The sequence below is a fragment of the Macrobrachium nipponense genome, chromosome 36, assembly GCF_015104395.2.
Source record: "Macrobrachium nipponense isolate FS-2020 chromosome 36, ASM1510439v2, whole genome shotgun sequence".
NCBI lineage: Eukaryota > Metazoa > Arthropoda > Malacostraca > Decapoda > Palaemonidae > Macrobrachium > Macrobrachium nipponense.
In genome coordinates this window covers 14,345,680-14,370,630 of record NC_087220.1, presented here as the reverse complement: position 1 = coordinate 14,370,630, position 24,951 = coordinate 14,345,680, and positions in this window count along the sequence as shown.

Here is a 24,951-nt window from a genome sequence, read left to right as displayed (position 1 = left end):
ACCACAGTTGTGTCCAGGATCCAACCATCCCCAGGGTTGGTCGACAGACTTCTTTCTCAATCCTTGAGTTTCTATTGAGGGTGTATCGAATTTCTTGGCTTCAATGAAAATTCGAGGTGGCGGAGAAACTCTTAATGAGGCAAAAGGTTTCCTTAGTATTAGGGTCGGTAGCCCAGAGGTGGGTAATGAATGAAACAGCTGCTAAAAACTTCGGCTCATGGTATTCGTCCCGTTACATCTTGCTGCTCAAAGAGTGCCTCTCTCCGCCCCTCCCACCCCCTCCCCCCCCGATCACAAAACCCCACAATGTGCCAGTCGAACAGCAGAGCTTCGACATGCGCATTCTCACATGCAAGGCTTAATTCACAACGGTTCCTTCCTCGAAGATAAGACATAAAACTAAACAATAAGCATAAAAATTTCTTCATAAATCCAGCCTATCAGGGCGTTTAACAACTCTCATTTATCTCCTTAAGACTGTAGTATGGAGTAAACATGATGCATCCCTCTCATTTTTTTTAGTATTTCACGGCATATCATTATCAGAATATTCTTCACAGCCTTCCGAGGTTGCAAGGCGATTATAATTACACGATTCATCTACACCATTAGAAGAAACAACATGTGAGAACGAATCCTTAGTTGGATTAACAAGGTTACTAGTAAATCTAGGCAGTAATTGGCCATGGTGTCTCTTTCATAAAAAATTTCCAAAATTATGAACTTCTGAATGTTTTCCTTCAATCCAGGGCTATCCTTTTCCATTTTTTTTTGTAACACTGCATATGCAACATTATTCTTAGGAGTTTCCTGCGAGAACAATTCGTTTGACAAAACTTTTAAATCTATAATCCTCTTAGAACGGTCATTAACTGATTCACCGTTAGTTTTAAAGGAACAACCAAACAATAGTCCAGTAGTAGAATGTAAGCTTTTTCTTTCATTGTACAAGAATCTATATGAAAGTAGTTAAAGATCCACTCTAAATATTCTTCAAATCTTCTATAAAAGTCCTTATAGCTCCCTCAGCTAATTCATTTCATGAACGGTTAAATGGTGAAGGAGTTATATGAAGCATTATCTGATACAATCTCATCTGGAATACCAAAACTAGAAAAAGTTTTCCTAAGCAACTCAATTGCAACATTTGATATTATTGAAGAAGTAACATGAACATCCATAAACTTAGAAAATACATTTACATTCACAAGAAAATACTGATTATCCACCAGTCCGCCATAATGTATGTGTAATCTAGACCACGCTTTACCAGGTGATGGCCACGAACAAGAGCTTGAATTGGTTTGTAAGCTAATATAAAAAATATGACAATTCTTTGTAACCTATTCAATATCTTGATCAATCTTAGGCCACCAAAGCTATTTCTTAGCTTCTGCTTTCATGATATTTATACCATTATGACCAATATGTAAATTATCCAACATTTTACACCTCAATAGAGTAGGTATGGCAATTCTGTTTTTATACAGTATTACATTATCATATAAACTGAGATCAGCCATCATGGCACCGTACTCAGACAATCTTTGATCCCCTTTGGACCAAGGAAATTTAATACACTGAAGGATTTTATTTACAGTTTATCCTTTCTAGTACATTTCTGTATAACCTCAAAAGAAATCTCATCATAATGTACTACTTCAACCAGCTTAATATATTCAACAGGGGTATGGAACTCAATATCACCCCTAACAGGCAACCTACTAAGTGCATTGGCTACAACATTCTCTCTGCCTGCCTTATTGACAAAGTCAAAATCGTCCTGAGATAACAGCAAATCCCAATGCTGAATATGAGTATTGGCCTGGTGTGGGATCTGACATCCTTTACCAAATAAGCCAAGCAATGGTTTGTGGTCAATCAAACATTCTACCCAGGAAGAAATATCTAAATCTATTTAAAACAAAAGCTAATGCAAAGCTTTCTCGATCAATCTGAGCATAGTTCCGTTCATCTGACAATGAACTATCTCCATCATAATTGCATAACAATGGATTTTCAGCCAAACCTTCGTTCATAGTTTCAAAAGCAATTTCTTCACTTTTACTCCATCTGATTTTTGCCTTTTTTTCTAACAGTTCATACAAGGGAGCACACTTACTAGAAAAATTCTTTACCAACTTACAGTAATGCATAAATAGACACAAACACCATAAACATTTGATAACAAACCAGCAATAAACCTATGAAAATTAGCAGGGGAAGAAGAAAGACCTAAAGGTAACCTTTTAATCTTAAACAAACCTTTTCTGGGTCTCTTCATACAATGGTATTTTCATGTAAGCATTTTTTTATATGAATAGTGGAAAATATTTTCCCTTTACCAATCTCTGGTAATAATTCATCAATCGTTGGTATTGGATACTACCAACTATTATCCACCTCATAATTAGCAAACAAATCCTGAACAATTCTGTCAGTCTCATTTACTTCAGATGAATTATCTATGCCTACCAAGTAAATGACAATCTTACCCATCAAATCTTTGCCACAAAAATCTGCCTTTTTTTCCACAACATACAAAAATCTTAATGGCATTATAATTATTGTAACCAACATCTACAAAAATTTTACCTAATGTATTTATGTTAACATTATTGCCAATCTTCACTTATAGGTTTAACTGCACCACCAGAATTAACCTCAAACGGAACAACATGGTCCCTAATCATCACCTTAATTACATCTTTTATATCATGACCAGTGGTAACTGATAAGTTTATCTGCCCGGTCTCTAAAAACAGTTACATCATCGCTTGCTGTATCACTTTTCTGATTTTTATGTACTGCAGATTTATGACCATATTTCTGTACATCATTTTTACTGCTACTTACGACAGCTGTACAAACTTGCTTTAAATGCTCTTTTCTGTCACTGATGGATTACCTTATCTTTAAAACGACATTTCACACTATCATAAGGGTATCCACAATGTTGCATAGGGAGCGACTTCTCAGAAAAAAAAAGCTTTCTCTAAATTAAATCCTCTTTCGAAATTCTGAATAGAGGCCTGGACTTTAAATCTAAGTTTACAGAAAGCAAATTTACGATATAAATGTCATGTTCTAAAGCCATAAACAACTGGTCTCTCAATTGAGCATCAAACAGTGGACCAATCTCACAATCTTTTGCCCAGATCAGCATACAAATCTTTCAAACTCTCTTCTTTTTTCTCTTTGCTGGAAAGCAATTAAATTTCTGTGGTAGCTAGGTTTAACATCTTAATGTGCCTTAAGCAAAATTAACAACTATTCATATGTTTTAGTCTGTGGCAAATCTGGTGCACATATATTACCTAGAACAGCAAACACTTCAGTACCAACAGACACCAAAAGAACATTCTTCTTTTCAACATTGTCAATTATAGACATGTAATCAAATTTTGCTTCCAATAAATTCAACCGCAATTCAAAAGAAATTTTGGAGGGCAACATGCATCAATTTTAATCTGTAGAGTAGCCTTAGCCACTAACTTCAATACCAACAACCTTATGATTACATAAAATTCACAAAACTGTGCATAGCTTAATATTTTTTTTTCTTTTCATATTATTTTACTAATTAGGTTTTATTACATTTGTAGCTTGATAATGAGGGCTGCTGGTTGGCTTCAAAACGTTGCAGTATAATAAATATAAATTGTCAACAGTGCTTCACATGTCATACATGAGGACCACAAACTTGTCCAGAATCTTCAAATCACCATCTTCGATCGTTGGTGGGTTCTTGCTGAGTTAAAAAAAAAAAAAAAAAAAAAAAAAAAAAAAAAAAAAACAACTGAAGTGGCCTCTGGAAAAATGTCCCATGTCTGCCATGTCTTTTAATTTTCTTTCCAAAGGCTGAGACTGCATCACAACCTGTAAATCCTTGGAAAATGGCATGCCTTTGGCCTTCTCTTGACCAACATTGTTGTGCAAGTTGTGAATACCTGTACATTGGAGACTCTGTCCTTGACCACAGCTGTTGCAGACCCATGCTTTGCAGAGTTGGGAACACATTCAGGCCTATGACAAGGACATCTGTGTCATTGGCTTTGTCCATAATAGACTTGCTCCCCTGCCCTACAGCATATCTGGCATGGACAAAAATGCAGCTGTCTGCTTCCTCTTGAGCACATTTGTCAAGTTCAAGTAGCCTCACGTTTTGAGTGTTAAGGGCATGGCCACAATAACCAAGCTTGGTGTAGATATCCAAGTGATCTTGTCTGCTAGGAAGTGAAACAGCCTCGACTTGTCAATGTGCCCCATAAAGTTTTGCAAGTTTGAAGGAATTGTGTTCTTTCCTATCAATGCATTTTACCCCATCTCCCCTTTTGGACCCTTTGTCTGCTTTCAAACGTATTGAATCACACATATCAAATACAATATGTGATGATTTATACGCATTAGCATAGGTACTAATTCTTGGCAGAAAGTCAAGGGCTCCATAGTCTGGAAAAGTCTTAGATCTTTTGGGTGACAGTCCATTGACCACAGCCAAACCATTTAATGATGTTGGCACCTGCCTATGGGTTTTGATCCGGAAGTGAGATGATTTTCTCAAGTATGGAGGTGAGTTGAGACTTTTGATAGCTGTAAATCTTTCGACCCTTACTCAAAGATGCAGGGAACAACTGCTTCTTGTTCTTGAAAATTCCTGCAGGTCACATTCCCTGCTGTGACAGGAAATAAATAGCTCGGAGAAAAGCTGACATTCTTCTTTGAGCTGTTTCTGTTTTGATGGTTCTGTAACAGACTTATTTTGAAGAAGTCAAGCCTGCTCTTCCTGATGTGCTCAAAAATGAGGATGAATTATCACTCAAGACTTTCCTAAATTTCTTGTACTAGGATTTTCATCTCTAAGTGAGTATGAACAAGTGGAACTGGGCTAGAATGGGCTACATCTTAAAAGGCTATCACAAACTAATCTGCACTGTCTTAATGGAAAGCGTTTCCCAAGTCTTGAAGGACCTAAAATAATTCCTGGCTCTCCTGCGCTGGCACCTGCTGTCAATTCAGGTGCGGCTGTCTAACTATATCTACCAACTATATATAAACTTTCTACCACTCAATTGATATGAGACTATTAGACTACACTAAAACAAAGCTAGATACAGCGTAAGTAAAGCAAGGATATCTGACACTAAATCCCATGCTGACTTACACAGCAGTGACGTCACCAATGTGCCCTGGTTGTGCACTGACATTCAGTCTTTCAAACTAAAACTAAAGATAAAGTCATTGCCAAAATTATGTATAGATTTGCAAACTATTATATTGAACAGTGAGACATTCTTTCATGTCTAACGAATCCTGAGATGTGATTATTTATGGTTTTTGGCTACCATACTGGATGCCATCTTTCTTTATATATGATATATGGAATCTTTAACAGGAATACATTTTACTTTTGCTTGGTGAATCAACCTAAAATGTGTATAACCAAAACAAATGTGTAAAATATTACCAGTGACACAGGAGTCCCATGTTAAAACCTTGAGTAGCAATTGTCTTGAAAAATAGTAGCCATTTTGGAATTTTGAGTGGATACAGTACTTTTCTAAAAATGGTCTATGAACAAGATATATACCAAATTTTATGCTTGTATCATTAACTGAACTTTTTTATTAAAAGGAAAAAATTATCTGCTGCACTACAGGTGCTTCTGTCAATCTGATGAATTATGATTTATATCAGTGGGTTCTTGTGTCCTGGTTGATTGGGTTATCATGGAACCATTTTTAGGTATAAAGGGTGCTACTTTAGGTAACACAATTTTGATGGGTCATCTGGCATGTATGCATAATTGCATCTCTGTTCCTACAGGGATAGGAAGTAGAGCTGTTGGGGTACCAGGGACTTTTGTCGCATATGAGGGGATGGGTGAAATTAATGGGAATGATTTGGTCAGGGATACAGATAAAAGATCAGAAACTGATAACAGCTTACAGGGGGATATTGATCATGATTCCTATGGGAAGAAATCTTATAAGAGTATTTTATCTGAAGACGTTGTGTTGGACCTGGGTATAGTTGCAAGTGAATGGTGTGGAACTGTGTCTAATAAAGGGGCTACTTGGCGGAATTGTTAAACTATAATAACACATTAAGGAGATATCAGAAGAATACTTACATTTTAGATTTAAAGCAAGCAACAAAGAATTTTTGGAGGGAGAAATGAAGGTTAGAAGAAAGGCTCTTTAGGATCTTTCATCTAATGGAGATTATAAGAAATATATATAGGGGACTTAAGTGATGTTTTGGGTGACTTTGTAGGCATGGCTGCTCTTAAGAAGGATAAGTTGCAGTTATCTAATGTGTTAGAACACAAGGTAAACTCAGAAAATAAGGCAAAGCCTATTTTTGTCCCTTCATATAGGATTCCTTGTAAGATTAGGGAACACATAGAGCAAGAGGTCAATAAGTGGGAAGAGGAAGGCATAATTAGGCCTAGTTCCACACCCTTTAATGTTCTATAGTTAGCAGTGACTAAGAAAGATGGTTCGATCAGCATGTCTGTGGATTTCCGTAAATCATATGAAAAGATTATCACAGATTGATATCTAGTCGCTTTTCTCCTTGGTTTATTCGTAGAGATTGGAGGAAAGAATATTTATTCCTCAATAGACTTTATGCAAGAGTTTTTGCAAGTTCCGCTTAGTGAAGAGTTGGGAATTCACTGCTTTATCGATCCCAAAAGGGCATTATGAGTTTACGCGAATGCCTTTTGGTTTGTCAGGTAGACCTACGACTTTTATAGATTAGTGAATACAGTTTTACTTGGATTGTTAGGAAAAGTAACCTTTGTTTATATGGATGATATCCTGATTGCTAAAGATTCTATAGAGGGACAATTAGAAGTTCTTAGGGAGGTTCTTAAGAGACTTTGATTAGCTGAGTTGAAAATCAAGCTACTCAAATGTGATTTTTGAAGAAGCAGATAGTTTACCTAGGTCATGTTATTTCCAAGGAAAGTTTCAGGCTTAAAGACGATAAGGGTAGGGGCATTATAGATTTTTCTGTCCCTAAAACTTAAAAGCAGTTTCATTCATTTATGGGAATGGCAAGATTTTTCCTTAGATTTGTGAAAGGTTTTCCCACGGTGTACGTTCCCTTAACAGATGTACTATTTTCTCGGCATGAGTCACAGCACTTAGCTTTTCACAAAAGTTATTTATGTTTTAATGAGTCCCCAAGTCGTGAAATTTTTGCATTGCAGTTTGCTTTTCACGTTAGCGACTCATGATAGTCAGGAAGGAATAGGTGCCTACCTTATGCAGAAATTTGGCGGTAAATCGTATCCTATAGCATTTGACAGCCGCAAATGCAAGACACGGGTAGCAATAAAGGATTGATTGCGACAATAGAAGAAGAGGTGTATGCCATTGTATCTAGCTTGGTTCATTTTATGATGTTATTGATGGGTAACAAAGTTGAGGTTCTTATGGATCATAAGCCATTGTTGGATCTCTTTCACAAGCAAGATCTTTCTCCTAAGAGAGCCAGGTGTTTTTTAAAAATTAGGGATTTTGATTCTATACTGAAATACATAGAGGCAAAGACAATGTGGTAGCAGATGCTCTTAGTAGGAATTTTGTTGATATAGAGGATAATTGTGTGTGCCATTAGAATGGGATATTACTTTGGTAGAAAGGAGACAAGATGAGGATAAATTTGTAGCAGATGCAAAAGCGTTTCTTAGAGGGGAATTAGTTAGAAAAGATTATAAGTTGCCTGTTGCGGGTCCAGAATCAGAGAATAATCTGTTAGTTAAGAATATTAAATATAGATTTAGACGCGTGACAGCAGTCCTGAAAAGCTTGGTTCCAATTCTCTTAGAAATTGTTAATTGTAAGTTTCGTAGTCCACATTTGGGGCTTGAGAAGACATATGAAGAGAATTTGTGAGGGGAAGTTCTGTTTGTAATGCATGCATAACAATGAGCGTTACTTCATGTAAATTAGGTTCCTTTCCTATCCCGAGTAGACAGTTTCAAAAGGTACAAATGGACGTTTTATGGAATATGTGTGTGTGTGTATGTGTATGTGTATGTGGGTGTGTGTGTGAAGGTAAAGGAGTACTTGCACCCGCAAAGGGTGAGAGAAGGTAAGGAGTTGGAAGGGGGTTAGGTAGAGTTCTGGGCATACGCAAACAATAGTTGACAGACACAAAACAACTTCTACAAAACAAGTATTAAAATTGTGGCAAAAATCAATTTACAAGGAAATATCATGTGAGAAACAATTACTAAAAACCTACGCATAATGAAAGCTTGACTCAGCAAGATCTGTTTGGTAATATGAACATAAAGCGAACATCGGGGAAGTAGGAGGTTAATGATACCTGGAAGTGAATATTAAAGTATGAAATCCAAAAGGCATTCCCGTCAGTAAAATATGCATAAAAGTAGTGGACAAATTAAGGTACTGCATAAAGTACAAATTATACATCGGAAGCAGCGAGATCAAATAAAAAAAAGATGGAAATTATTGAACAAGAAATAAAACATCAGGCATAACGCACATAATTCTGAATAGCTCTAAGCTGTATATCAGATTTATGTTGCTAGTTTTTAGCTTCCAGCAACTGTTTCTTTTAATCCTAGAGTCCCTTTATGTCACCTTTCTTTGTTCACTATTATTTCTTGGAATGCCACTTGCAAGATAGTCACTCGTGCTAATTTGAGTTGCAGTTGTTACTGGAATTCAGAACAGTTTCCGTTCTTTTTCTTTTGTGATGATGATGTCCTTACTTATCATTGTTTTGCCTAAGTTTCTCTTTTATTTCAAATTTTCGTTTTCGATCCTTGATTTATTTATGTTTGGTTGGAAAATATAATTTTCTTCTCTTTCTTAAAAGGATAGCTATCATATTATCTTTTGCTTTGGTCCCGTAAAAACGTTCAGTTCCATATTCTTATACTTTTATAACCTTTTGCGTATTCACCAAATTGGTGTCCCTCTTGAATAAAGACAGAAACCGATAGCCAGTAAATGCAAAACCGGTAACTCGATAATTAAGTTATCTAATAAATATCTTATGTTTCCTGACAAAAACCCTCTGACCTGCCAGTTATTGCAGTAACACAAGATTTGGACGTTAATAAATAATTTACAAACGACTCGAAGATATGGCGAATTCCCTTTACCAGTAGCACTCCAGTGTCCACAAAAGATGAAGCATAAAGACGGCGGAGCTTAGTAATAATCTTACTGTAATGGGCGTTATGTCTGTCCGTTCGTCTGTCATTCAATCACGGCCAAACGGCTGGTCCGATGGACGTGAAACTTGGCAGGATTATAGTAGGGACCTCTAAGATGGTTTATAATGGAGTTTCATCCTACTTCTCGCAAATAATGGACGTTAAGTCTCCGTCGGTGGAAAATCGTTACCGAAAATCCAAGCAAAACACTAGCCTGCACAGCAGTCGTCGAAGCGACTCCTGACGTTAAAACGGACAATCTTAGTATAATGGGCGTTATATCTGATAGTAATAATAATAATAATAATTTATGAAGTCAAAAGATTTCAAGTTTAGTTATAATTTCGTATTTCACACATGCTGATAAAATCAAACAGATTCAAAACACATTCATTCATTATTCTTTTTTTCGCTTTGATCATAAGACCAGCCAACTTCAGAAACCAAGAAACGATCATTTCAATAAACAAGTGTTAATTAGAGGGATACTAATTATTATCATCATCATGCATTTTGGGTAATGAATAAAAACTCCATTATCAAAGTCCATCAAAAACCTTGTTGAATAAGGCAAATGAAGAAACATTTCAGTCATTCCTGTCCCTCGTTACTAAGTGAAATGCTCAGTTCTTTAACGGGGATCCTTAACAGGAATAAAAGAAAATTAACAAATAAAACAAAAACATAAACCACCATCTCAGAAAGACTGAAATGTTTTATTGTAGGAGTGGTCCCCTATGAGCAATTATAGATACTGAAAATCGAATGGCATTAGATTAAACCCATATCAATCATACTGCTGGCACTGCCTCAACCTAAGCTATGAATATCAAGAGACTATAAAGTTACGACAGGAAAACCTTGCTAAAATGATGATGGCATGATAGCCATCAGGGTTTCCTTTATTTCTTGAAACGAGAAAACGGAAATACAACCTCATACAAAAAAAAAGCACTTTATTCGTTTTGCATTTTGTAATCAAACACTGGAGGATTTAACAGACTGAAGTTTGATTCAGTGTTCATACTGATGAACATGTTTTGCTTCGCAGAATTTGCTGAACAGCATACAAATTATGAGAGAGAGAGAGAAGAGAGAGTGAGAGAGAAGGGGGGGAGAGGGAGAGAGCGAGAGAGAGAGGGGAGGGAGGAGGAGGAGAGGAGGGGAGAGAGGATATGTTAGGAAATGAAATAAACTGCTTTACTTGTAGATGGAATGTGCTGGATTTGATGAAGCAATCGGAAGGCAGCCATAAATAACTGGGAAAAATGAGAATGCCTTCCTCCATTTATAAGAGACGAACCTTATAGCATTTGCATGACTATGTCCCCATAAGATCTGCCATTTAATACAAATAGCCCGAGCATATTTCGTGTATAAACTGTATTCTTCCAAGACAGTAGGAGAGAGACAGAGACTGAGATATTTAAGAACCAAGCAGAACGTAATATCTTAATGGGAAAAGAGGAGCGTTTTATTTACGTTATTTCCCGTTTCTATATATTCGTGCAAAAACAATGCAGTTCCATAATATTAAAATGTTGATGGTTAGGTGTATTGGTAAAAGCTTAAAGATTATTAGTATTAAAATATAAATGCACTTAGTTAGCAGGCAATTAAGAGTATATTTGCCCATAGTTGATTAATTAACTATTGATTCATCTGTCAACATCACATCACTGAATGTTGGTTTTTTCATTTCATTGAGAATTGATTACCAAAGACCGTTCATAATTTATGCTCACTCTTCCTAATTATAACACAAAAGACATTGTGAAAAGCTTGCCAACTATATACTCTACAGGGTAAACTTTTCATAATAAAATCACGTTTTCGCAAAAATATTTTAAGAGCAACTACTTTACTTAACTTTCCACTTACTTTTTTAAACCATCTCCATTTCTTTTTCTTTTTTTTCTTTATATTTTGGTTCCAGGTCATCCTACTTCTAACGTTCTTTGATTGTCTTTCTATCCCATTTGCAACTTTATTCATAAGATAAGTTTATTTAAGGAGCTCCATCTCTAATATTTGCAACATCTATATGCCCTGAAAATTAAAATTATTCTCACAAACCCATTGACTATCGATAGCTTATTTAGTTTCAAAGACTGTTCGGACCCATTAGTGATCTCGTATGTAACTTATAAGTTTACTTGTCCTCTATGCAATCGAGGAACCTATATAAGATCCACACATAGGTTACTTAAGGCCCGAATCGACAACCATAGAGCTATCAGCTATCGTACTGGCATTAAACTTTAAAATTCCGAATTTCCTAACATCACGGTCATTCTGGTAAATATAAAAATATTTAGTTCGGTGCAAGGATTTTAATGTTTTGGGCAGAGCCTCCAGCCACCAGCTTTCAATAATCAAAGAATCAGTGTTCATTCAAAAATATATTAACTAGTCCCTCACTAAACAGGCATCCCAGATCTCCACCTATTTATCTTTGGTGGACTGTTAACATCTTTTCCGGTTCCTGGTCAATCCTTCCTCTGCCTAAACACTCAACAGTTGGTCCTTGCTCACATTTTTAGCTGTTTCAGCCTTATTATTCGTAACTGTGCATAGCTTAATATTTTTTTCTTGTCATATTATTGTACTAATTAGGTTTTATTACATTTGTAGCTTGATAATGAGGGCTGCTAGTTGGCTTCAAAACGTTCCAATAGAATAAATATAAATTCCTTGACTTCCTTCTCGACAATCAACCTCGGAGATGTGGATTGGCCTCAAGCTCCACCTCGACCATATCGAGCTCTCCTTGAATTGGTCAGAGCTGCTGTGGGCCTAGGAGGAGGATCTTAATCAATGACAACCCAAGGCGGACTCTGCCACTACCGAGGACGAGGTCACCTATCTTGTTAAGGACAGCTACCTCCTTGAGAGGGGTGTACTATACCACATATCTTGGGACCCCTCTGTGCCCACCCACATCATAAATAAGCAGATTGAGGTGCCAAAGCCACTCCAGAAGGAGTCCTAAGATTAGCACACGATGGCCTCGGAGGCCACTTCGTCATCTCACAGACAAACAGTCTGTTGCAAATAAGTTCCACTGGCCTGGGCATTGTGAAGTAGTAAAGCAATTTGTCAGCTCCTGCCCCACATGCAAGGTCATGGGCTGCCCCAATGAAGTCGTTCTGTAGGCTCCATTGAGAAATATTTTGTCAGTGATCATCACTTCAGGGAGGTATGAATCGATTGCTGCTCCCCACCAGGAAGGATAGAGAAGAGGCACAGGAACCAGTATTGCCTCACAATAACTGCCAGGTTTACCCGGTATCTTGAGGCCATCCCAATCTGCAGTACTGCCTCAAAGAAATGCCATCAAGGGTCTGGTCACCATTTTTTTTTTTTTTTTTTTTTTTGCTTTTTTGGTTTCCCAGATAGGTGATAGGTGGCATTTTATGGCTTGCGAGTTCCTACGCCATTTAAAGGCTTCATTCATTATTTGAGAAGACTGAAATGCAAAGTAAAACGAATGGCTAAATTTAAATTTCACACATCACCATGGATCAGTCTGCTCTTGAGTTGTATGTCTGCTATTTTTCTTCACTAACTGAGGAACCCACACATATTCCTGGTAATAGACTACACCTTATATTCACAGATGTTCCAGTTATTGTCAAGTCCAAGGTTTGCAAATATATGGGTGTCATGGTAATTGCTTTATAGCAAGGAAAGATAAGTTACAAGAAAGGAAAATGCATTTTCTTCAAGTAGGTCTGCAGCAAAGAGGCATTCGTGCACGTGTTGGAGGTGTCTGTTCTCATGATTGTTCTAGAATTGTCAGGTGAGGTATGGATCTCGACAGGCACCGACGTATCATGAGAAATGCCACAATTTCTGATGCAATATTTGGGTTGTTTACACATTACCAGGCCAGTTTCCCGGGCTGCGCGACACCCATATCCATCCGCCACGGTAAGTAGTCACTACGACCTCGGGTGGCATTTCACCTCTCACGACCTAAACCCATCGAACATTCGAAACATGGTGCGAACATTAAAAAAAGGCAATATGTCTTCTATAACACCTCACCCAGCCCCCATTGCTTTCGCTACTGCAATTCCCATTACAATATCACACTTTATTACCATGGGTGACGATGTAGGCGTATTCCGTAATTATTTACCAACAGTTTTGGGAGCCAAGTTCCAATTTCCCGGGCCGCACGCCATTAAAACAAGCATGGCGGCTCCTACGCGCCACGAATATTCAAAACTGTATCCTATAAAAACCTCAGCAAGCCCCCATTGCCTTTGCTTCTGCAAATCCCGTTACGACATCGCACTTTATTTACACGGGTGACGATGTAGGCGTTTTCCGTAATTATTTACCTACAGTTTTGGGAGCCAATTTCCAATTTCCCGGGCCGCACGACACCCAAATCCAACCGCTGCGCTAAGTAGTCCCTTTGAACCCAGCATGGCCTTTTTCACCTGGCATGACCCCGCGAGGTTTCAAACCAGTCAACATGGCATCTCCGGTCACATCACACCCGTCCCTCATTGCTTTTTTGGTTGAAAGTCTGGTTACTTTCAGTATCCTTTATACTTTATGTCAAGACATTGATGTACTACGTACATGTCTTTTCAAAAGCGGACTATTGGGCGATTTCAGTGGAACTTGTGACAAGTGTAAAGTGGAAACCGTCAGCCTCGTTAAAGAAGAAGACAGTTTCATGTGGCGCTGCAGCTTACACACGTGTCGTAAAAGGATTTCGATACGGACCAGCTTTTTCTTCTCCTGCTCACACCTTGATTTCGGCACAATCCTCCAATTAATTTATGGCTGGATCCACGAGCTACCACAGGCCTTTATGAAAATGACTCTTCACATCGGTTCACCTAACACCATGGTGGACTGGTATAATTTCTGCCGGAAGTCTGTATCGACATTTTGGTTCAGGACAATCGCAGAATCGGTGGACCCGGCCACATTGTTGAAATGGACAAGTCAAAGTTTGGCAAACGTAAATTCAACAAAGGTCGGCGTGTTGATGGTTGTAGGGTTTTAGGTGGAATACACCGCGAAACAAAGGACACGTTTTTCCAAATCGTTCAGGACCGATCGGCCGAAACCCAGCTTCCCATCCTCATTGAAAATATTTACCCAGATTCAATCATTATTTCAGACTGTTGGAAATCATACACAACGCTAAGTAAGCACTTTAAAGAGCACTTAAATATCAATCACTCTTTACACTTCGTTGATCCAACAGACAAAAACATACACACCAACTCTATCGAATCTACGTGGCTGGTTTTAAAAAGAAACATTTTGCCACAGAGTGGTACGGTGAAATCTCTGTACCCTTCGTATTTTTCTATGTATTGCATTAAAAAACGATACTTTAATAACAGTGGTTGCCTGTTCAAAACATTCCTCGACCTCATTAAATGCACTTACCCATTAAAGAAAGTAGAGGCAGCGCCAAGGAATATCCGTCCTTTGTCCCGCAGTACTCCTCAACCTCAACAAACTCGTGACCGAGGTGTTCAAACTGAAATGTCGATGCTAGACGTCCCGCCCCCATTCAAAACGCCCAGAATCGTCCTACCAGAATTCTCCCTCTCTGACATGGAAGATTTTCAAGTGTAAGGTAAGTGCAATAATGTATTTAGGGTAGTTTACGGGTAGTTTACATCCTAAGTGCGGTTAGGTTGGTTTCTTTGGTTAGGTCAAAACCTTCGTTATCACTGGGACAGATGGTGGATTGTCCATAGTTAGACTGGCCAGCCACGCGGCTAGGTTGGTCGGCCCACTGTAACCCCTGTGGCTAGCGCGCGCAGTAGGGTGTGTCAATTTTCTTAACTTGTGAAAAATCAAATTTGGTTGTGCAATTATTGTGCCTTTTTCCTCCTAAATGTGAGATATGTATGCCAAAATAAATTCAAATAACCCTACCCTACATCAATTTTATCCAAAAGTTTCATTATTATTTGGGTTACTTTTTCGAAAACAAAATTCCATGGACAGAAGGAACTATACGGATAAAAACTCATCAGTGACATCATACACCTTCTGCACCATTCAGTGTTGAACAGTTGGGCTAAAACTTAAGGGACTGTGTCAAAAAGCAGTTCAGGTATCACTTGGAAAAGGAGACTTGGCAAGGAAAAATGCCTTTATACACACACTTTTGTGAGTTTGAGCTGCAAATGTTTCATGGCTCTGTGTTCAAAAACAGATTGTTCTCCCTCTTATAGGAGAGAAATTCATTCCCACATTGATTGCTGTTGCCCTTGTGAAATGATACCTGTTTTAGAGCTAGATTTTATGAGGTCACAGAGTATATGGCAGAAGGAAGGAACTTGTCAGACAGAGGGAAGAAAAGAAAAGAATAAAGAATGAAGAAGTCATGCGAAGAGAAGAACAGCATTGCCAAGATGTTTATCAGTTGTTTGAGGGTTCTTCTGAAGAAAATGAATTATTGTCAGATGATAGTTCTAAAGTGACTTCTGAACCTTTGCCAAAGAAAGGCAAATACAACGCAAGAGACATTTCAAACTTGCATTAGCTAGTATTCGACACCACACTGGACTCTGTGAGGCTGTGGAAATTGCAACCACCGCTTGGGCAGATGCAGGCCTCATCAGTCAAAGGGATTCATCCTTGGTTATAGATCATAATAACATTAAAAGAGCAAAACAAAAAATAATGAATGAGATATCTGATCAGCAAGAAAAAGAATAAAGGAAGGCGGACACTCCTGTCTTTTGTTTGATGGAAAAATGCATGAAACCAAAGTTCTGCGATAAGTAGAGAGAATAAACAGCAAATTTCCAAGTCTAATCAAAGAACACTCACTGTCTGTTCTGAGCCTGGTGGTCAGTTTTTGTTTTGTTCTACGCCTAAAGCTAAAGTGGAAGGGAAGAAACTTGCAGAGATAATAGCTGATAACATATAATGGCTTCAAGAGAGAGGAGTTGAAAATTCACTGCAGGTTATTGGTGGAGATTCAACTTCAGTGAAAACTGGCTGGAAGGGACATGTAATCAATTATATAGATAAAAAAACTTGTACAAAGACTTGTATGTGATTTACATATATGTGAGCTGCCTCTTCGTCACCTCATTCAGGAACTTGATGGTCCTACAAAAAGCCATAATAAGTGGTCAGGTCCACTCGGCAACAAGCTGGATGACACAACACACCTAGAAATAAATGAAAAATATCCGAAGGTTGATGTAGGTCCTCCCATTCCAGTGTTACCCGAAGAAGTTGTCAAAGACCTCAGCACAGATCAGCCCCACGCTTATCATATTGCTCAAACATAAGTTTTCGGTGGTCATCGCCACTCGTATCTGCATACCCCCACCCAAAAACCCCGGATTCCCAATGGGGTCCCCCTTTACCCTTTCGCTTTAACTTTCGGAACTACTTTCTTTGTTATTGCTTTGGTATCGCCGCCATATTGCTTTTGCTGTTCTTCCGCCGATTTCGGTCGGCGGGCGGGTGGGCCCGCCAATCTGTAAGCGCTCCCAATATTTCTTCGAGATCCTTCTAAAGATTTCTTGTTGTCTCGGGAGTCTGTGATGTTCATGCTCCGGCCCCCATAGGCCCCGCCCCCAGGTCACCATATATGTACTACTGACGAAGTAGGAGAGATCAGAGATCATCAGTGAGAGACCAGCAGAGATCATCAGAGAGAGATAAGAGAAGAAGGAACAGACGAAGGATTTGAGAGGTAGAAGGCGTATGAGAGTTTCGTCGGATTCGGGTCAAGTCATCCAGTTAGAGAGAACAACAGAGGTTTTCCGACGTTGAGCAAGCCTTCAGAGAAGAAACGTCCTACAAGAGGTTTCAAGGAGTTCCTGTTCTGCGAGTATCAAGAGTAGACATGGTTTTCTGCAATACGGAGTCAAAAAGACGTCTGCAGTTATACTTTCATTTGGGAAGACATCACTTCGAGCATTGATTTCCAACAGATGATAAACTTACCAGCAAGTATTTTCATCACCTTACTGTATCCCCAGTTCATGCAGTGTTAGATTTTACCTTTTTTAATAAAAAGGAGAAACCATTCTGCATTTATCTTTGTTAGTAAGCTTGTAAATAAACCTTTGTTATGTTTGTATATCTTTTTATATTCGTATCCCCAGTTTCAACTGTTGGTGTTGAATTCATTTTGTTTATTTTAATATCGAACTTTGGAGCAGACCTCTCGGGGTCCGTAATAATGGGCACTTCAGATCATTGTGGCATCGAGATGGACATATCTGTACCAATCAGTATACTCTTAATGCTATCATTGGAAAAATGGTCTGGCTGAAATCTTGAGCCAATTGTGATCACATTGTTGAAGCTTGTTAGATGAAATATCATAACTTCAGCCAAAAAAGAAGTTAAATGAAATACTGATGGTTATTTCAGAAAGGTATATCATCTAATTCAACATATAGAGACAAGATAATTCAAGTGAAAATTATAGCATTTTTGTTGAGTCACGTTATGCTATGAATAAAAATGCCATGCAACTGAAAGAAATTCCAATAATTCATTGAAGAGGTTACTTGACGGGATTACTCAGCCTCGTCTATGGTGGACCAAATTGGCATCATGTATCTTTGTGTCAGGCTTAGCTTCCATTCCTTATCTACTAACAGATGATAGTAGATTGGTTATTGACCCTGGAAAGTCAAACCTCTAAATTGAAAGCGCACCAGGTAATGGGGTACCGTATATGCTATTGCTTGTTTTTAATACGCTTGTTACATTGGGTAATGATTTTTTTCTTTTTGATTCTTTTGTCTAAATTAACTTCAAGATGTCTACAACTAGGTTATACTCAATAAGAAAACTAAAATAACTTATTGATTTTTTCATTAAATGATACCTGAAAACATTTTGAAATTTTGATACACCACCACTCTGGGGGTCCTGTGGGCCATTGTAATTGTTATTAGACGAAGGAGAAGACACTGCAGACGAAGTGGATTTCCAAGGAGTTCATCAAATATCAAAGTAACTGTTGGTTCCATAGAAACCTCTTGGGGAGGATCTGCAATCGTAGCTGGTAGAATGTCCTCATTTTCAAGGTCATATTCTTCTTCATGGGATCTAGTTACCTCTATATTTAGCTAAACTTCATCCTCTAAATCACTCCCAAGGTCCTTAGTGGTGAATAACTTGATCATAATCTACTCTTCAGATAAAATTTTCTGGCCATGATCGAAACTGAAACATTAGGAAAATTGGTAAAATCTAATACATCAATATCAAGCCTAAAAACAATATACTGTTTGCATTATGTTGCCAAATCTTCTATCAACGTCCACAATAAGCATAAACACTATATTCACAGAAATAAACCCATTATAATCAATATTGTAAACCTTGTGAAAATAGATCACTGTAACTTGGTGAACGGGTAGTGCATACGCTACAAGAAAAAGTTCAAATGGCGATTTCCACAAAATGGTGATAGATAGGATGATGACAGTTGTTGCTTCGGCAGTGTCTCTCATGTAACTGACGGTGCTGAGTAAATATCTGCTCATACGCAAAATCCAAGCGGTGCAGAAGCAAAAATGTGGTTCTGCACACATACACAGTTGCATATTGGATACCTGTTTACCTTACCAGAATTCTGCTATATAAGTATATGATTCTAAAGGATTGTTAGCTAATAGTCAGTATTCGTAAAGGTAGTACCAAGGTACTTGCAATACTCTTTCAGACTTGACATGTCAAATGAAAGAGAACCTTCATAAGGGTTTGAGTGTAGAGTGATTCAAAAAGATTTTTGAGCTATTTTCGATGTAGTAAACGACAAGGAACTTATTTACAAACTTCAGAATCTTGGAGGCATGGATATATTTTTGAATTACTTCAAGATATCCTTACAGGTAGGCAGGAGTGAGTTGCTGTGGATTGGATCTTTAGAGAAACAAGACCTATTGTGTCAGGAGTTCTACAGGGTAGTGTTCTTAGATCACCGTTATGGTTAGTGTGTAAAAGTGATAAGGCTGTTGGCCTGGAAAGCAAGATTGTTTAGGATGCCGATGATGCAACAGTTTTGGATGTCATAAAGTCTCCACTTTTCAGAAATGAAGCTTCCATCAGTCTCAGTCGGGAACTGGACCGTGTCATTGAATGGTGTAGTCAACAGGAAATGAGGCTGAACTCTAATAAGACGAAAACACTATTGATTAGTAGATGTACAGTTTTTTTACCCCATCCTCCCCTTCAGGCGGATAGGAATCTGTTTGATTAGGCCGAAGCTTTAACTATTTTCGATGTAACTACTGACTCACATCTCACTTTAAAAGAAAAATCTAATCAAAGTTTCAGAAAATGCTGTATGGAAGTTAGTTAACGTCAGTGATGCTTCATGTATTTATGACTGATAGAATCAATTGTATATTTTTTAGGTAATTTTTCCTTCCTTTACTAGAATACTGCTCGCCTGCTTCTGCTAGATATTTATCTTCTTTTGATGGAAGGTTCGTGATTGTAGGTGTCTGTATCCTTATATTAGCCGTTAAGACTTGGACCATTCATGGAAGGTCCCTTTTCTGTATTTTAACAGAAATCTTTTACATTCACACTCGATCCCTGATCCCCTTTTCCGGCCGAGAGCAACCACATACGTTGAACAGCAGTACAAATATGCAGTACATGTTCCTCGCTGTCGAACTTCACAGTTACATAGGTCCTTGATTCCTCACACTGCTGGACTGTGGAACAGCTTGCCAAGGTATTTCGTGCCACTGGAACTTAAGAAATTCAAGTGAAAATGTAATTCATTACTACCCTAATACAATTATCCTTATATTTTAAGAAATTACTTATATTTCTATCTGTTTATTAATTTGTTGAATTATTAATTTTTAAAAACTGCTATCTTCTGTTGCATTTCCCATCACTTTTTGTTATTCCCTTATATTGAACACCATTATTCTTTGGAAGCTCGAATCTCAAGTCAATGTCCTTTGTGGGCTTGAATAATAAGAGTAGGCATTTATTTCTTCCCTCTCAGCGTTTTCATTCAGTTTTTTTTTCAGTCAATATATTCCATTTTCATCAATGTGCACTGAACATTTAATTATCAATTATACAATTTTTTCCTTATCTTTCTCTTATCATTGTTGCCTTTTTATGTCACAACTAATCCAATAACAGTCGCCCCACACCTCGCCGAAAAGTAACTTTTCCCATCCCAAACCGCCCAGGCAAGACCGCTCGCTAAAAATGCAGACACAGAAATATGTCTTCTTTTGGTAGCATATTGTGAGTATATTTTGTAGTTGAACGAGTAGTTTATAATATGATAATATTAATAATGGTGAGAGCATAGCCAGACCTTTTACCTAAGTAAGTAATCAAGTGCTTCCTTGATGATTTTCATGGCTTCATTGTACAAACCGCTCATATTCTGACACCTTTCCCTGTTCCTTTCCCGAGCTAAAAGGCCGATCTTCACCACCCCATCCCTTCTTCCTTCCATCTCGTGTTCCATCCACTTGCAAAGGCTCCCATCCCCAGCAACACCTTTATTTCTTTGCCTCCTCTCAACTTCGGCCTAAAAATTAATTCCTGCCATCCCAAAGAATTCAGAACAAGGTCAAGGTAAACCATAAAAATAAAGAGCAAAGGAAATAATTAAAACTCTTCCTTAATATTTATTCGGTGACAGTTCTTGTTAAAGTTGAAATTGTCTTCACGAGTTGGATGTCTGAAAGAGTATCTTCACAATATGCTACCAAAAGAAGACATATTTCTGTGTCTGCATTTTTAGCGAGCGGTCTTGCCTGGGCGGTTTGGGATGGGAAAAGTTACTTTTCGGAGATGTGTGGATTATCATTATTATTATTATTATTATTATTATGATTTTATTATTATTATTATTAGTATTATTATTATTATATTAGTTATTATTTATTTTATTTATTTTATTTTATTTTTTTTTGCTCTATCACAGTCCTCCAATTCGACTGGGTGGTATTTATAGTGTGGGGTTCCAGGTTGCATCCTGCCTCCTTAGGAGTCCATCACTTTTCTTACTATGTGCGCTGTTTCTAGGATCACACTCTTCTGCGTGAGACCTGGAGCTACTTCAGCATCTAGTTTTTCTAGATTCCTTTTCAGGGATCTTGGGATCGTGCCTAGTGCTCCTATGATTATGGGTACGATTTCCACTGGCATATCCCATATTCTTCTTATTTCTATTTTCAGATCTTGATACTTATCCATTTTTTCCCTTTCTTTCTCTTCAACTCTGGTGTCCCATGGTATTGCGACATCAATGAGTGATACTTTCTTCTTGACTTTGTCAATCAACGTCACGTCTGGTCTATTTGCACGTATCACCCTATCCATTCTTATACCATAGTCCCAGAGGATCTTTGCCTGATCGTTTTCTATCACTCCCTCTGGTTGGTGCTCGTACCACTTATTACTGCATGGTAGCTGATGTTTCTTGCACAGGCTCCAGTGGAGGGCTTTTGCCACTGAATCATGCCTCTTTTTGTACTGGTTCTGTGCAAGTGCCGGGCATTCGCTTGCTATGTGGTTTATGGTTTCATTTTTCGTATTGCACTTCCTACATATGGGAGAGATGTTATTTCCGTCTATTGTTCTTTGAACATATCTGGTTCTTAGGGCCTGATCTTGTGCCGCGTGATCATTCCCTTCAGTTTCCTTCTTTAGCTCTCCCCTCTGTAGCCATTGCCATGTGTCATCGCTGGCTAGTTCTTTAGTCTGTCTCATGTATTGTCCGTGCATTGGTTTGTTTGTTATGCCGTCCTCTGTTCTGTCTGTCATTCTCCGGTCTCTGTATATTTCTGGGTCTTCGTCTACTTTTATTAGTCCTTCTTCCCTTGCACTCTTTAGCCACTCGTCTTCACTGGTTTTCAGATATTGCCCCAGTGCTCTGTTCTCGATGTTGACGCAGTCCTCTATACTTAGTAGTCCTCTCCCTCCTTCCTTTCGTGTTATGTATAGTCTGTCCGTATTTGCTCTTGGGTGTAGTGCTTTGTGTATTGTCATATGTTTCCTGGTTTTCTGATCTATGCTGCAAAGTTCTGCCTTCGTCCAGTCCACTATTCGTGCGCTGTATCTGATTGCTGGCACTGCCCATGTATTTATGGCTTTTATCATATTTCCAGCATTGAGTTTTTACTTGAGTATCGCCTTGAGTCTCTGTATATATTCTTTTCTGATCGTATCCTTCATCTCTTGGTGTTTTATATCCCCTCCTTCCATTATTCCCAGGTATTTTGTATCCTCTCATCTATGTGTTTGATGTTGCTCCCATCTGGTAGCTTTATCCATTCAGTTCTCGTTACTTTGCCTTTTTGTATGTGACTAAGGCGCATTTTTCTATTCCAAACTCCATCCTGATGTCCCCAGATACAATCCTTATTGTCTGGATTAGGGTATCTATTTCCTTGATGGCTCTTACCATACAGCTTCATGTCGTCCATGAACATCAGATGGTTGATTCTGTTGCCTCTTTGTTTTCTTGAGTTGGTACCCGGCATCCATCTTCTGTAGTACTTTTGTCATGGGAATCATGGCTACTACGAAGAGTAGTGGGGACAGTGAGTCGCCCTGGAAGATCCCTCTCCTGATATTAATAACCTCTGCTAGTCTTATTCCAGAGCTTGTAAGTATTGTATTCCAGTTGCGCATTGTATTTTTGAGGAAGCTGATGGTATTTTCCTCTGCCCCATATATTTTCAGGCATTCTATTAGCCATGTGTGTGGTATCATGTCGAAGGCTTTCTTATAGTCTATCCATGTCATGCTTAGGTTGGTTTTCCTTCTCCTACTGTTCTTCATTACCATTTTATCTATCAGGAGCTAGTCTTTTGTGCCCTACACTTCCTTCTGCAGCCTTTCTGTTGGTGGGGGCGGGATGGTTTTGTTTGTCTCCTCTAGGTACTTGTATAGCCTTTCACTGATGGATAACCTGTTAGTAACTTCCCCATTATTGGTAGGCAGGTGATAGGCCTGTAGTTATCTGGCTATATTTTTTTTCCCTTACTCTTGTCTTTTTGTACTAAGGATGTTCTTCCTGTGGTCATCCATTTGGGTGCATGGTGATTTGAGATACAATGCTGGAGTTGTTCTGCTATTCGTGAGTGTAGGGCCTTGAAGTTTTTGAGCCAGTATCCATGGACTTCATCGGGACCTGGGGCTTTCCAGTTTGGCATTTTTCTTTAGTTGGTGTCTGATTGTGTCTGTGTGTGATCTCTGTAAATCTTTGTGTTTTTATCTCCCTGTTTCTTCTTCCTTGACTTCCTGGAGCCATGTTACATGTTTGTTGAGTGATACCGGATTGCTCCATATGTTTTCTCAGAGTCTCTTACTTGGTTCGGCTTCAGGAATTTCTGGGTTGTTATTATTATTATTATTATTATTATTATTATTATTATTATTATTATTATTATTATTATTATTATTATTCATTATTATTATTAGTTGTAGTTGAGATTTTTATTAAAATTATAATAATCGAAGAGGAACAAAGTTCAAAGTAGACCTCGTTAGGATGTGGAAAAAAATTAAGAAAAGGCAAGCTAGCTTGAGTATACTCTCATGGAATAGCTTTCAGTCGACAGGAATAAGAAGAATATTCGTAAAAGGTGAGGTTAAAAAAAGGCATAGCTGTAGCACTAGTACTTCTAGTACTACTTTACTACTAGCTACTCTTACTTGAAGTTTCTCCAAATGGAATTAGGCATCTAAAAGGGTACCAAGATATAATTTAAGCATATTAGCTTTAAATATAATTGGAAAAAATGAAAGCTGTGTCCCACTCAAAGTTCTGCAGAAAGCATATTATTATTCATAAATGCATTTTACTTTATAACAAAGAATTACACAGAGTTAAGACCAAGTAAAATAAGGACTAAAATCGTAAATATCTCAAAGCAAATTTTTGTGTGTGTGTGCGTGCTTGCCTTTTTTTCTCTCTCTCTCTTACAGGGAACCATGCTCAATCTTGGCCAATCTTACCCCGTGTTTTAACCCTAATTAGGAATGACTTGATCACTTATTCAGCGGTAATATAAAACCTGAAACCTGAAAAGTAAAGATATATGTCCACTAATTCTCTCTCTCTCTCTCTCTCTCTCTCTCTTCTCTCTCTCTCTCTCGTCTCTCTCTCTCTTTTCCCCAAACTCAGAGAAAATTCTTTCCCGAAAAAAAAAAAACTCGTGAACGTATGTAGTTTGTTCGAATGTTGGCGGTTGTAGACGCTGACAAAATCATTAATAGTTTTTTCTGCTTTTGACTTAAACAATTGTATTGGTAGCGCATTCTCTTGAATTCAACAAATTATTCCAGTAAATCCTCCTAACGTTCTTTTACAAAATCTCCTGCCATTGAAGATAATTGTTCGTGTTTCTTGCAGATCAACGTCCATTGAGAAGTTCCTAAGAAACATTGCGACATTTTACCATTAATTCCCTTGAGCGCTTTTTTCATTTTCTTTTTAAAAGGACGTGCGAACGCCAGACTTCACTCTTGATTTGTTTGTCCTCCATTAGGAGAAAATCTGATGAAGCATTTTTCATATCATTTTCCCTCTGGCAAAGGTCCAGTAATTTAACTTGAAGAATGGCTTTGAATGGAGGGAACCCATTCTTGCAAAGAGAGAGAGAGAGAGAGAGAGAGAGAGAGAGAGAGAGAGAGAGAGAGAGAGAGAGAGAGAGAGTTTCAAGGAATTACGAGGCTTATTATGTCTCAAAGACTTGTTAGTCTATCCGAAGAGACATCGTGTGCTC